The sequence below is a fragment of the Actinia tenebrosa genome, unplaced genomic scaffold, assembly GCF_029948245.1.
Source record: "Actinia tenebrosa isolate PJP-AT-01 unplaced genomic scaffold, QUT_ActTen_1.0 PGA_scaffold8__29_contigs__length_14323225, whole genome shotgun sequence".
NCBI classification, from domain to species: Eukaryota; Metazoa; Cnidaria; class Anthozoa; order Actiniaria; family Actiniidae; genus Actinia; species Actinia tenebrosa.
This window is the reverse complement of record NW_028292585.1, coordinates 11093234-11108938: the sequence shown is the minus strand read 5'-3', so window position 1 is coordinate 11108938 and position 15705 is coordinate 11093234. Positions and strand designations below refer to the sequence as shown.

General features: G+C 37.4%; 2 pseudogenes; both read right to left on the bottom strand.

Moving 5' to 3' along the window:
• Positions 1-1224: 1224 nt before the first annotated feature.
• Positions 1225-5845, bottom strand: LOC148905161 (uncharacterized; annotated as a pseudogene).
• Positions 5846-11018: 5173 nt separating this feature from the next.
• LOC148905160 (uncharacterized protein KIAA1958-like) lies at positions 11019-12780 on the bottom strand (annotated as a pseudogene).
• Between the last annotated feature and the right edge of the window lie 2925 nt (positions 12781-15705).

Below are 15705 nucleotides of genomic sequence, written 5' to 3'. Positions count from 1 at the left end.
TCCAAGCCTCAAATTATACTAAAAAGTTTATTCATCTCAAGCTTAGTGAATAAGTGAATATAAGGAGTATTTACCTCGCCGCTGGATGAATTTTAAAAATATTATAAATATTTCTGTGGAAACACTGGAAAATCTATATTGTTTCGCTTTGAGCTCCATTTGTAGTGGGGCGAATATGTGCAAAATTTAGGCCGAATTGTTCACTTTTGGCTTAAAAACACCAAATGTATTGAAAATTCAAGCAAAATATCTGCCCCGCTCTGTTGTTTTTGATTGGTGCAAAATATCACGCCATAAGCGATGCACTTGTTTATTTTCACGATTATTGTAACGTGCAAGCCATTTCCCGACCGGGAAATAAGTAACTTATTTCCCGGTCGGGATACATTTAGATTTAACAGTGTCACGTGCTCATCTTTCACCCAATGAGAGTTTTCGTTATATCGGAAAATTTCGTAGCTATATAACAATCCCCTATATTCACTTCGCTTTCGGCGAATAATTGTTAACTAAAATATCTATCACGCAGTTCCACATACAGGATCAAGTGAGGGTCACCTTTAGTTTGTCATAAGTATCAGCCCTTCTTGCCATTATAAGACCAACAGCAAAAACGCCCCACATCAGTAGAACTGTTGACAGAACTACAAAGTTTCCTGACTCTTTTAAGCGAGCGAATTCGATCAGTACTTTGTCAAATTCAATTGGGTTTGGAGCTATTACAACATCACCTCCAAAAGCCGTCAGATGGTGACATAAACAATGTACTTGGTTGTATGAAGATTTGGTGCCGAGCTTAGAGGAAAAAAAGGAGCAAAAGATAGATTAATAAAAAATCATCAAAATGGTGATTGTTTTTCAACGATTACGTTAGAGACGGAAGTAACTACATGTAACAGTGTTTCTCTGGTCTGTCCATCTGATTGAATGAGGCGCCAAGAATGAATTTAATAATAATAATAATAATGATGATAATAACAATGATAGTAATAATAATAATAGTATTAATAGTAATAATAATAATAATATTTTAAATTAACAATCAGTAACTTATTAAATAATGCATTATCGTAGGATCCTAGCCAAAGAATGTAATCATATGAAAATCTATATATACAATATCTATATATATTTCAACAAATTAATAAATAAAATAATAAAAAGAAAAGAAAAAAGAGAAAAAGAAAAGCTATAACAAAATATACTATGATGAAAATATATCTACTAATGTGTAACATCCGTCTCAACATCCAAGTCTATGTTCTTTATGTTCCTAAGTACTCTTCTTGTGGTTCTTAAACCCCTAATGCATAGAAGAGCTGATCTCAACAGGGAGAAAGAAACCTTTGCTCGTATCCAGGATACAGTGGTGGCATAATCTTCTCCTTTCTTGTTGCCAATTAGTTCGGCGAGCCTACTGTGGTATCTTCTACATTCATCTGCCATACCTCCAGTTGTAGTGAATACTAAAGGCGTAAAAGTCGCTTGTTCAACTTCCAAGACTCTGCTAGCATATATGCGCTTCTTTTCATTTTCATGCAGGTGGTATATTTGCTGGGGGGGGGGGGGGGGGGTAAGGTCTTTATGTCTTTATAGGACTCTGCATTTGGATGACACACCCTAGAAGGATGGAGAATGTCTAATAAGGACAATCTCGTGGTTATTCGTTCCTTTCCCGGTGCAACTGCTGATGACTTGAAAGATTATATAAAACCAATTATCAAGAGAAAACCTAATAGCTTAATATTGCATACGGGAACCAACAACCTTAAAAGTGATACTCCAAGTACCGTAACAGATAAGATTGTTGAAGTATGTGAAAGCATTGAGAATGCCCTTCCAGAGTGTAAAATAGCAATTTCAGAAATTACCGCTCGACAAGACTCCAGTATGCTTGAAACTGCCAGAATAGATGTTAACAAGCGGCTTGGATCCTTCTGTTCAAACCGAGGATGGACTCTTATAAAGCACAAAATCACAACCAAAGAATTGAATGACAAGGGACTCCACCTCAACCGAGCCGGCATAGGAGCCATCGCCAAAGACTTCAATAGTCATATTAAATCTAATTTTACTTGATCCTTAGGTAGAGTACCAATAGAGGAAAGCTTTTCAAATCAATCCAACGTATCAATTTCTGGCCATAACATACCAAAGGTAAGAGGTTTTAAAATGGCCTCGTTGAATATTGCTAGCTTACTCGCACACATTGATGAACTGAGGATATGGGTCGCAAATCAGAGCCTTGATCTTCTTGCTATAAATGAATCCAGGCTTGACCCTACTATCCCAAGTTCTCTAGTAGGTATTGAAGGCTATGAATTGTATAGGTTTGACAGAAATCGTCAAGGTGGGGGTGTTAGTTTGTATTTAAAATCAAGTATAAACGGCAAAAGCCGTCCGGATCTATCTGATAACAACATTGAATCACTATGTATTGAGATAACGAAACCACACAGTAGACCATTTATCGTATTAGCTTGCTATAGACCACCAAATTATGACGTTTTAGCTTTCTGTAACATTCTCGAAAATATTTTGACAAAAATAGACTCTGAATTCAAAGAGCTGTATGTCTTGGGGGATTTGAACTGTGATTTAATCAATAGTAATACAAGTACACAGGCTCGTCAACTAAGACATACTTCTGAGTTATTTCAGTTATATCAACTAATTACTGAACCAACAAGAATCACCCAAAGAAGCAAAACATTGATTGATATCATTCTTACAAACACTCCAAACAGGGTTGCCCAGAGCGGTGTTATACACCTCTCTTTGAGTGACCACAGCCTGGTGTATGCTATACGCAAGATAGCTATACCAACAAATCATAAGCACAAAATAATAACATTTAGAACTTTCAAAAATTTTGATGCAAACAATTTTCGTAGGGACTTGGCGTCACTCCCTTGGGATAGCCTGAATGATTTAAAGGACCCAAATGATATGTGGTTAAAATGGAAAGAATTGTTTCTATCTATTATTGAATTGCACGCACCGTTAAAGCGGAAGCGCATAAGAAATAGAAGGACGCCTTGGTTGACAATTGAAATACGAAAATTGATGCTCGAACGTGACAAACTAAAACAATTAGCAATAAAGACAAACCAAAATAATGACTGGGAAAAATACAAAGCAAGTAAAAACCGAGTAAACAATGAAATCAAAAAAGCTAAGAAGAAATACTATGAAACTCACTTTTCACAAATCTCGAGAAATTCGAGCGAAGTTTGGAAAACAATAAATGAAGTCTTATCTCGAAAAAGTAAAGACAAAACTCGTATAACCTCCTTAAAGAGCGGGGAAAACACTATTTGTGATTTTCAAGAAATCTCTGAGCTTTTTAACGCTCATTTTTCTGAAATAGGGACAAAGCTAGCCGGTACAATCCCGGAAGGACCACTAAGCTTTAACTATTACCTAAATAAAGCAAACTCGACCTTTAAATTACAACACACGACTTCTGATGAATTATCTAAGATCTTAAACTCTATATCAAGTAATAAGGCAACGGGCTTAGACGGCATATCTGTGCGCTTGATAAAGGAAGGTGCTCCAATTATTATTAATCCCTTAGTTAAGATTTTCAATCAATCTATAGACAGTGGTATTTTTCCAAATGACCTTAAACTCGCCAAGGTAACTCCTATTCATAAAGCAAATGATAGAGATGATTTAAACAATTATCGCCCTATCTCAGTACTTCCTGCCATTGCTAAACTTTTCGAAAGAATTGTCTTCAACCAGTTATATACTTATCTTAGTTCAAATAACCTGCTCTCTGAAAAAACAATCAGGTTTTAGACCACAGCACTCAACGACTACTGCTCTGCTGGAACTTACCACTGAATGGCTTACAAATATAGATGAAGGGAAGATTAACTGTATCACCTTCCTTGATTTTACGAAAGCGTTTGATACAGTTAATCACTCTATCCTTCTCCATAAATTAGCTAATTACGGCATTGCAGAAAATTCATTGAAGTGGTTTAAATCCTATTTAACTGAGCGAAGACAGAGATGCAACGTGAATAATACATTATCTACTATAAAACAAACCCTTTGTGGAATTCCCCAAGGGTCAATCCTAGGTCCATTATTATTCATATTGTATATTAATGATTTACCAAATAGTGTACATTTTTCAAGTACAAGAATGTACGCGGACGACACAAGCCTCACGGCTTGTAATACTTCCGTAAAATCTTTATCTGAGCAGATCAATTCTGATATTATTAGCATATCCAACTGGTTGATGGCAAATAGATTAAGCCTTAATTCAACAAAGACTGAATATATGTTTATTGGGTCTGACGACAAATTACGTCAAATAAGTTCCAAACCACATGTTTACCTTGAAGGAAAACAAATCGCACGTGTCCAAACAGCCAAAACCCTGGGGGTTGTAATCGACCAACGCCTGTCCTGGGCTGACCATGTCGATCATATATGTAAAAAAGTTTCATCAGGCCTGGCTGGCCTTAGACAGGTTCGTGATTACGTCCCCCAGGAGACGGCGATTGCAATATATAATTCGCTGATAACTCCTTGGTTTGACTACTGCGATGTGGTTTGGGATAATTTACCAAAAACATCAGCTGACAGACTCCAAAAAATGCAAAATCGCGCAGGCCGAATTATAACTAAGAGTAATTATGAAACTAGGTCGCGCGACATTTTAATGTCTCTAGGATGGGAAAATCTTCAAAACAGGCGGAAGAAACATAAAGCCACAATAATGTACAAGACTTTGAATGCTCTTGCACCTCAAAGTTTAAGAGACCGCCTTGAGTATCAAACTACAAAATATAATTTGCGGAAGGGAGAAAAGTGTTTAAAATTATCGAAACCAAACACTGAGTACCTCAAACGTGCGTTCTCCTATGAAGGTGCAAAAGCATGGAACTCTTTGCCTTCAGATATTAAGTCAGCTAGAAGTATAAGGGAATTTAAAAGAAAGCTTTCTTCTGTTGGACTCTCATAAACTTTTTTAGCTGTCTAAATTGTATTCTTATTTAACTCGACATTCTTGTAAAGCAATTTTTATATTGATAGAATTTTTTTTCGAGTATAAATAAAGTATCACTCACTCACTCACTCACACCCTAACATCAAAGAATGCAGATCTCTGCCATTCCCAAGAGCCACGTGCATGAACGTCAAGGGGAGCATCAGAAGCATTATTAGAACCTCTGAACAGGATTTCTCCTGTAACTTGTTGAAGTACTGGTTCTATTTCAACGTCATTGGAAACCATGCTCAACAGTTCTGCTTGTAGATCGCCCAGCTCGTGGTCCTTATTAAACAAATCCCCGCACACACATACCGATAGGCTGTCAGTGATTTCCCAGTCGTATCTAAGTTTGATAGCATCTCTGAATTCTCTTTTATTCAGATCGAAGTCCACGTCCTTGATGGGGATTACCGTCAGCCAATTAGATGTGCCCTTTTCTGTAGCAAGTTCAACAGCTTTCTTTGTCCTTCGGGGTAAGGAATTCTTTAAATTCTCTTCCAACTCAGGTAGGTATTCATCTTTCTCCTTACTTGCATTTTGCTGCAATTTTCTTATTGTAGTGTCATTTGGTGGTTTATGCGTTTGAGAAGTTATTTGTTCAGCAAGTGGAGCAGTTGTCTTGATTGACATTGTGTACACTGAGGCTGCGACCTGACTTGGGTTTGTAAATCCAAGTCCCCCCATCCGCACTTGCAATGCCAGGATATCTCGCTTGATCGGTGTGCAATTGTGATCTGTAATTGATGGTATTAACACATCCGCTACAGCGCGCTCTAGTGGTTCTAGTAGATCTTCAATGTCTGGAAGTGTTCTGAGGTAGTATAGCATAGCATAGCATAATAATAATAATAATAATAATAATAATAATAATAATAATAATAATAATAATGATGATGATGATGATGATGATAATAATAATAGTATATTTTCCAAAATTATAAAATACGGACGATTACCTTGCAGCCGTTGCTTTTCCATTTTTCTTCCTCTTCCGACCAAAATAAGCAAGATGACAAATATGAATCCAGGTGGTACTTGACGTCAGTTAAAGGATTAAATGTTGGATGTAACGTCACATCATTTGGAGGGGTCGTAGGTGGGTCTTTTACTCCAACGCAGGAGCGTTTTTGGCGGCCATTGTTACTTTTGCATGGGGTTTCCGTTGAAGTCCTATCATCGTTCACCTCTTTTCTACTTCTCTTGAAAAGTTTGAGGAAAGCTATTTTAATTTCGTTTAAAATCGAATCATTTAATTTTAAGACTTCCTCGTTTGGCTTTTGTGGCACATGGCGCAAGCCAATGTAGTGTAATCCAATTGTGCCAGATGTATTACTTGATATCTCTAATTTGTATGGGTCTGAAGTGCAGTTCTGGACATTGAAAGTTTTGATGTTAGAATCATTACAAGAGGATAGATCAGGAAGGATCTTTTTGTAAAATTGCAGAAGAGGTGTCGGTCGTTTTTTGGCTCTGATGAAGACTTCGATGTACTCTCCCGTTTGTGGAATAAGAATCATGGTAACACTGACATACGGCGTAGGAATAAGAATTTTGTGGTAGCGCATGTACTCAGTTGTGTTAGTAATGCTTCCAGGTTTTAGATAGTAGTTCATTTCAACTGCAGAATAATTTCTTCCTGCGAATTGTTTTGGGTCAGGGTTTATTCGAGGTAAGAATAAATTAATTGGATTTTCCAGTAAAGACAGTTTCATCATTTCATCCGTGTCTGTGTAAATGCTTACGTCGAGAACAGAAGATTTAACAGCTGTTGAACTCTTGTGCCAGAAGAATGGGTTGACCGGATATTCAATAATCTGTATAAAAAAACCATCTATATTACATACCAACTCGATAACCAGAAAAAATGGTTACAGTTTTCATGGTAGCATTATACTAGAATAAAAAACACACTTTCTTATATCTTTAGGGACAGTTATTCTTTGATAGGTACTGTGGAATTACTAATATTTTAATAAAATTTAATATAAAAATCATGTTTTAAAATTGATTTACCTGACAGTCCATGACTTTCGGAGTTGAATTTGTGTTAAGAAGTATGTCTTGAGAAGGAGGCAAAATTATCTTACTTCTTCCTTCTCCAATCACCTTTCTATCAAAGGAAGCCGGCGTATTTCTTTCTACACGAACAGCTACGTTATTTGACCGTACCACTCTTGGACCATCTCCAACATTCATTAAATACGTAATAGTTGCTGCTACATCTTTTATCACTGTATCGGACTTTTTGGATATATGTTTTTTCTAAAAGAGAAAGAGGAGAAGTTTAGTTTAGTTTAGTTTATTGGAATTTGCAACGAAACATAATACAATTAAATACACAACATACAAAGCTAAGGGCGGCCGGAGATGAAAACAGGGCGATAGCCCCAATTGAAATTCAACTCCTTACGTTAATTAAGAAAATATAAAATATGTCTGTTCATGAGCCGAACCCAAAGCGGAACGTAAAGTCCCAAAAATAATGCTTTTCGGTTCAACCTGCCGTGAAGCATGGTGCCTTACCCGGGCCTAAAACTTAAGAATACTTATATAAACAAACTTATAAACTATTACATGAGCATCACACTATGGCGGACTGTAAGTACTAAGCTTAGTTTTGTAGTGCTCAAAAAGTAAACTTTTGAATTGTGAAACAGTTAATACATATTTAAAGGAATGTGGGAGGTTATTCCATCACTTAACAGATCTAGGAAAATAGGAGTTAGTAAAATAATTCTGAGAGTGTTTAAAATGAAAACGGAAGTTGGCGGGATCGTATTTACGAGTAGCATAACTACTTGTTTGAGGAAGAAAAAAGCGTTCAAAATTAGCGGAAATGAGCCAAGCCTTAAATTTAAACAAGAGTACTAAGTCATGTATATCTCTGCATGTATATTTCTAGAGGAAGTAAGTTTAGCTGTATCATCCTGTCTATGTACGTTACTTCTTTTACTGGATAATTAAGTATAAATTTAGTTGCGCGGCGTTGAATATTCTCTAGTAGACTGCGATATTTTTTGTTATAGGGTGACCACAAACAAGAAACATATTCTAAAATAGGTCTTACTAATGCAGTTAAGTAATAGAAAATTTTTTCCGTGTTTACATAGCCTGATGCAAACACGAGGGGAGGTTGGGAGAATTCGAGACGGTTATGCAAACCCGAGACGTAGTCGAGGGTTTGCATAACACGTCGAGAATTCTCCCAACCTTCCCGAGTGTTTGCATCAGGCTATGTAAAGACAGGGAAAACATTTTCTATTGCTTTTATAAAATAACTTTAAAGATAAAATAGCACGAAACAAAGGTAGATCAAATCATTTATTTCGCGATCAAAATACAAATTCTTAATACATCATCATTTTTCTTAACTAGCCAATCACAAAGCGGGATTGAAATGTCAAATTTTTTTCTCTGTTGAGCGGCGAAGTTACACGCGGAGAAGTAGAAAATCGTCGAAAGTTGGCTTGATTTATGAGCTAAATTACACAAAATATCGACAGAAATGTTTTCAAACCAGTAAGAGACGTAAACTTCGTCAAATGTAAGTCAATCCCTTGCTTGATCGCGGCTAAATTGTACATGGACGTGGCTAATCTGTGCCCCGGCGAACATTCCAGCGAAGGAGAAGCTTTCGTCGTGCCTGCTATAGATGTTTTGGTTAGAGGCTATGCATGGATTCTGGCGTGAAACCATCTGCTGGTTTGGAGGCATCAGCTGGCCTGGAATCAACTGCTGGTTGGAGCTTGAGTTTAGTGCAGATGACAAGACATTGCTGCATAGTTGTAGCTGTTGTGACGATGGATGCGTTGTAACTACGGAGGGAATTTTCATTCCTTTGGCCAGATAAAGACATAATATGTCGGTTTGACGGCCCAGCATTGGACCACAATGTGATAGCAGTGGCCCTCACACAGTGGTTAGTGTAGATCTGTGACAAGATTGCGGCTCTGCTAAGGTCTTTCATCATCTCTCCGAGCTTGTTTACACCAAGGCATCGTCGCTCAAATCCAAACTTTCTCTTGCTCGCCATTCCAAAAACGCTTCGGGAACTGAAAGAATGCTTCACATTCGGGATTTAATTTCTCCACATACAGGCAGAGAGCATGATATCCATCGTTTGGATGGTCGGTTTGGTAGATTCTTCCAAGCTTTTCAAAGCTTGCAGATCTGTCATCTAGCCCTCCCTGTCGTGTTTTTGTCGCTTCATCGTGCGTCATCGTGCGTCAACAAAAGTGGGCGTAAAACGCGTAGCAAGACTAAAGGAACAAGACTAATTCTTTTCGAAAGACGTTGTACTATCGTGGGTTAACCCTATGGAACGCACTAGTCAAGACGTAAGAAACGGATTCTCTGTTGAACGTTTGAACCAAAAACATTACCTCAACCATATTTAATCTAGTGTATATCTAGAAAGATTCAACTTAGGCACAAAGCCACTAACTTTTAGAAGGAGAAGCGTTTCACCTCCCTATCGCCCTTGATACCAATATTAATCAACAGCTCAAAGGCCTACACAACACTTGTTATAACAATATGGTACGCTTCTCTTTGCAAGTTTTCTTACTTGTTCGATGGTATTTTCTTTTAATTCGATGTCGACGTCAGTTGAATCTAATAGTGTAGTGTTAACTTCTCCTAGGGAAGAGTTTAGTACATTACTAACTCCTGTCACGAAATTCTCGGCGATAAACTGTATCAATCCGAGGTTGACGTCAGAACTTTTATTAACCACAATCGATGTCATGGTTGTGCATGCATTCTCGATCAGATTCATTGCATCTTTCTGTGAATAAACCAAAAAAAATTCATTCGCAGTTTTTCCCCTGCAGGTACAATTCACTGCTATAAAACAAAACAAAATAACCATAAAACAAACATATCAAGCAATGTGCTAAGAAATAGTCGACAATTTTGAAGAGCAACGCCCACAACTTTTGAGAGGTCTAAAATGAAAGAAAACATTTGAGGCTTTGCTAAGGAGAATGTACGTAAACAATTGGGAATTCGAGTGAAAGGTGTCTCGAGAAATGTAGCTAAGCACTCGCCTGCGGCTGGCAGTGCTTCTCTCGGCCTCACTTTCCGTGGTGCTTATATAACTCAACATAGAAAAAGGACTGATGTATCTTTAATATTTGGTGTCAGTAACTTTATGTCAGGCAGAAGACAGACATAAATATGTGACCTCAAAAATATAAATTGAGTTAGTCATGAGCTATTACCAGTTACTTTTTTATATTGCTTTCCATTGTGCTGACGGAAGAAACTCAATCAGCCCCCCCTAAACTCAGTTAGCCCCCTCCCCCCTAAAATTTTGGCTAGATCTGCCCTTGGAAAGAGGTGTTTTCCTATAAGCTGGTATTCAAATAGATATAGAATCGCGATCTGTATTCACTTAAGTAGCTGCCATGAATAATGTTACCTGCGTTTGATGCCCGAGTCTTTCAGTTTGATTCGTAGTAGTCTTAACGACTACACCAAATTTGCTTACTTGAGGAAGTGACACTGTTTTAGCTTTGCTCAAATGATGAAGAATACTGTTTTTTGTCTGAGGAAAAACAAAGTAATTACAGTTTCATTTACGGCGGCTAGAAACTCAAAATGACAAAAAATATAGTGATTTTTTGAATATTGTTAAATACATTATTGTATTAATATTCATATCACTTTTTAGCATATACCAACTTGTGTACTTTCTAAGAACGCGCGCGCTCATTAGTTAATTGGAGGTGAATATTTATATCTTATTTGGGTTTTTTCTCGTAATACGGGCTGATATTTTACGAGTTGCGAATGTATTTTTCCGAGTCCCGTAGGGACGAGGAAAAATACGAGTAATGAGTAAAATATCAGCCCGTATTACGGGAAAAACCCAAATAAGTTATTTATTATACGACATTGAAAATTGATATGTATTTGTCCCTTTTTGAGCGAGTTTATCAGTATTTTTTGAGCTTTCAATGTCCGCACGCTATCTCAGAAAAAACGTAAACACAAGGAAACCCATTAAGTGCCTTTAATCTTATTGGTCAATAGGCAAATTACATGACAACTGACATGAAACTCGTCAAACTAGATATGATCTTCGTAAAATCACATTTCGCATCGATTCAAAATAAGTTTACTAACAATCAAAAGTTTTGAAAAGTTAGAATCATGAAGACGAATTCCAGCAAAAAACAAAAAGCTTAGTGAGTTCAATAGTTCTTATGGCTCATCGTCGCTGTTTAATGGATCAATTCTCTTGAATTTCTTCTTAAAACTGGGGGATGGTTCAACCGCCAAAGCATGATGATCTCTACCAAAGTTGATAGAACAGTTATTGAAAACAGCTCCATAAAACATGCTTTGATTGGATTCTGGCTGTTCTGCAGGCCCAAATGGATTGGATGTCAGAGTACTGGAAAGTTAAAGCGGTACTTTAGGACTCAAGGCCGAATCTTTCGTTAGTTTTCTTCCTTCGATGTGCTCACTTAATTTGGAAGACATAACGTGCTGTTGCTCTGTTGACGCTTCTGAATAACTATCCAAAGACTTTAGGTTTCTCTGGCCAGCCAGGGCGATTATATTCAGAGGCTCTACGTTTTCTTTTCGTAGCGTTGAAATCATGGTTCTTCGTGCCGAGTGGTTGGTAAAACGGCCTTCAATACCGGCGGCTTTGCACATTCTTTCATGAACTGTGCCAGCGAGTGCTTTCCAAGTGGTTGTCTCTTGTACCATATCTCTGATGATGGTTTTTGAATGGCTGCCAAGTAGAAAGGAGATTCTGATTTTTTCATTTCTGGTGGTACATGAGAAATGTACTCCTTGAATAATTTCACTGGACAACGAGGTCCACCAGTTGCAAACATCTTAGGATTGAACGGACGATTCGGGACGAACTCATTTTCGCCTGTTCTAGTTTTGCTTCCGCGTTCCTTAATCCATTCCACGTACTCTCTTTCTCCATCTGTTTTGACTTCAAAGTCGCCGTATCTTACACGATGGTGCTCATCTTGTGCTCTCCAACCCAAGTAAACAGTGTTGTGAAACCAAACTGTACGCAGAAGGACTTGAGGATAATTGTTGCCAAGTTGTTGTTTTTGCCATAATATCTGAATATGGTCTGTACTCAGCCCCTGTGCCTTGTTTGGCTTCTGGCCTTTCCCACGCCTACGAAGCTCCTTTCTTTTGCAAGCCAAGGCTTCCCGAGAACGGTTGAATTCTCTATCCAGCAAAATGGAGTATTGTTTGCCTTGTTCTCTAAGGAAGCGGTCGATACTACGGAAATAGGAGGTAAGAGTATCTGGTTCAAATTCATCGCCATTTTGCTTGCGTACTTTTACCACAAAACAGGCTAGTAGTTTGTCCAGCTCATTAGGCGGTATCTCTTCAATTTTTCTTGTTTCTTTAATCGTTTTTGCCCACCTGTAGAAGACTTGTAAATCGTTATGTGTCTTTTTTGCAGTGTTTTTGTTCCTGTTTTCTCTTATGAATGTTGATACTTCATCTTCATCGGCGAAATTAGTGGTCTCGAGCTCGTTGTCCTTCTGTACTTCGACTGTCGTATCCTGCGGGTTTTCAAAAACTTTTAAAAGAACATCGTCATCTATTTCAAAATTGATGTCTAGGAAATCTAGGTCAGTGTTCGTGTCATAGTGAAGATTTAGGTCAAAATTTGGGTCACTTTCACCTCGAAACATGATGAAAAAAGTTGCGAAAAGTTGCGAGCGTATTATGCTAGTCCTGTCCCGGTTAAACCGGTTAAACCGGGACAGGACTAGCATAATACGGTGCCATATTTTGCGAGTTCTCTTGACCTTATAAGGTAAAATTACGTAATAGTCGTATAATAATGTACGATATTCACCTCTGAATCTCGGAATATTGAGTCGGCAACAAAATGGCATCAACCGACAATCGTTTTGCTACAATTTCCGATGGGGAAATTGAAAAAATGAAAGTAAATGCCATTCCTGTCAATACTAAAAATACAGCGAAGTATGTGAAAATATCGTTACCATGTGTATTTAAGCTATTAGTTTATAAATAAAAACTTTTTATAATAATTAAAAGCTTATGAAATTGATTTTATGGATAATTGTATAATAAACAGAATATTACATGGGCGCTTGGAGATACGAAATTTATCTTCTCGTGTTGAAAATCTCTCAAGAGTGAGTTTTCAACACTCGAAGATAAATTTCGTATCTCCGCGCGCCCATGTAATATCCTCTATATATCTCATTGCGCTCATATCATATTATTTATATTCTTCACGGACTTAAAATCTCAAAAAAAATTTATAAAATTTTATTTTTTGAAATATGAATGAACGGGTAAAGAGATATTCATTTTTTCATGTTTTTGTATCTAACATTTATGATAAAATGACACTGCCTTCACCTTCTACATTCGCCGTTTTCAAAAAAAACTTATTTAAATGGAAGGTATTTTAGCTCTAACCAAAAGGTCTTTTAGTGATTAGTGTCCTTCCTGTTAGACACTGTTGGAGGATCTGAAGAAATCATTTTGAGGTTCTCAGTTTGAGGTCATGAGTCATAGTTCCGAATAGAACTGTTTTGATAGTTTTAGCGGTTAGCAATACCGGTTTTGGCTGATTGTTTTGGTATATATGTATAACTGTATACTACAACCTTCCTGCAATCGAGTGAAAACATTATTCAACACAAATTCAATACAATTCTATTCTATCTGGTTGATGAGTGATAAATTCTGCTTCGTTTTACCTTGATTTTTGTTAACGGGTTTTTGTCAAAGGTGTTGAGCAAAGAGAGTGCAAACAAGGACATATCTGCTGCTTTCTCGGGATTGCCGCTATTCATTAAATCATTCAGTTCATTGTCAATGTTGTTGATCATCGATTTCGCCTCAGACGCCGAAGGAAGTAACACCTAATGTAGAAATAGCAAACATGAAGTCAAGAACATTTGAATTTCGGATGCATGAATATAGCTTTTTTACATGGCGTCGCAACCGCCATATTGGTATGCCTTCGTCATTAATTTCTTTCGTTAGAAACAACCAATAGTGCTGCCATCTATTTTATCTGTTAATTTCCTAATAAAAACGCTCTATCGTTCTATCGTTGGGGGGAGGGGGGAATGATGCTAATCAACGTGAATCAATTATTATAATATGGAATACGGATTCGATTTTATTAGAAAAGTAAAAAAAATTCATATTTAACAAGTTTGTTTATTTTTTAACTATTTTTTATATCAGAGAACCGACAGTTAAGACTTGGAACATATCATAATACTGTGGAACATGATTGGACTTAGACATAGCGTCACACCCTACCGTACCTTAACTTGATATCATGACAATATGGGACAGGATTAGCTGTAGTGACACAGCGTCACACCCTACCGCACACCCTACCGTACCTTAACTTGATATCATGACAATATGGGACAGGATTAGCTGTAGTGACACAGCGTCACACCCTACCGTACCTTAACTTGGCATCATGATGATATAAGACAGGATTGTATGTAAAGACACAGCGTCACACCCTACCGTACTTTAACTCTATATCATGATAATATGAGACAGGATTGTATGTTAAGACACAGCGTCACACCCTACCGTACTTTAACTCTATATCATGATAATATGAGAGAGCATTGTATGTAAAGACACAGCGTCACACCCTACCGTACCTTAACTTGACATCATGATAAAATAAGACAGGATTGTATGTAAAGGTACAGCGTCACACCCTACCGTACTTTAACTCTATGTCATGATAATATTAGACAGGATTGTATGTAAAGACACAGCGTCACACCATACCGTACCTTAACTTGATATCATGATAGTATGAGACAGGATTGGATGTAGTGGCATAATGTCACACCCTACCGTATCTTAACTCTATATCATTGTAATATGAGACAGGATTGGATGTAAAATAATATTCTCTCACCCTATCATATCTTATCTTGATATCTTGATAATATGAGAAAGGATTATTATGTAAAGACACTGCGTCACACGATAGCGTACCTTAACTTCAAACCGCGTCTGTTGTGGTGCACCAAGGGAATCAGTAACCGTGATGATTATGTCATAAGTGAAATTAGATGCGTTATTTCCTGGGAGAAGCTGCGAGCTTATTCGAGGCGAGTATCCAGACTGCAGAATAATCATTCCAAATTCACTGACGTACTGGAATTTGTAAGTCAGAGGTAGGTCATCGTCTTTCCAGTTCTCACATGACATATTAAAATAAGTGTTCATTGCATAGCCTTCACGTGGGACCATAGAACAGCCTTCTTCACCGATTTGACTACTTGGAACTGCGTTCAAAACAAAGTATTTCTTGGTTTGGACATAAGCGAGGTTATCAATATAAGCAGCAAGTCTTATCTCAAATTCTTCTTCTTTGTCGTTCTTGAAACCTATTAGCTGTTCAAAATTGTTGATCTGGAGCTGTATTCCACTCTTGGAAATTGAGGTTACATTACCATCTAATTTGATTGCTTTGTATTTCTTTGTCTGCTTATCAAACAAAAAGAAAGACCATTCGTACTCAATCAGATTTGCACAAGCACTTCCAGTGCATTCACAGCCAAGTAGTTGTTTTTCTGTAGGGTTTATTTTTCTAAGGCAGTTTGATATGCACCTGAAGGACAATATATTTAATTAGTATTCTGAAATTTTCCTATGATGTACTAATGGGA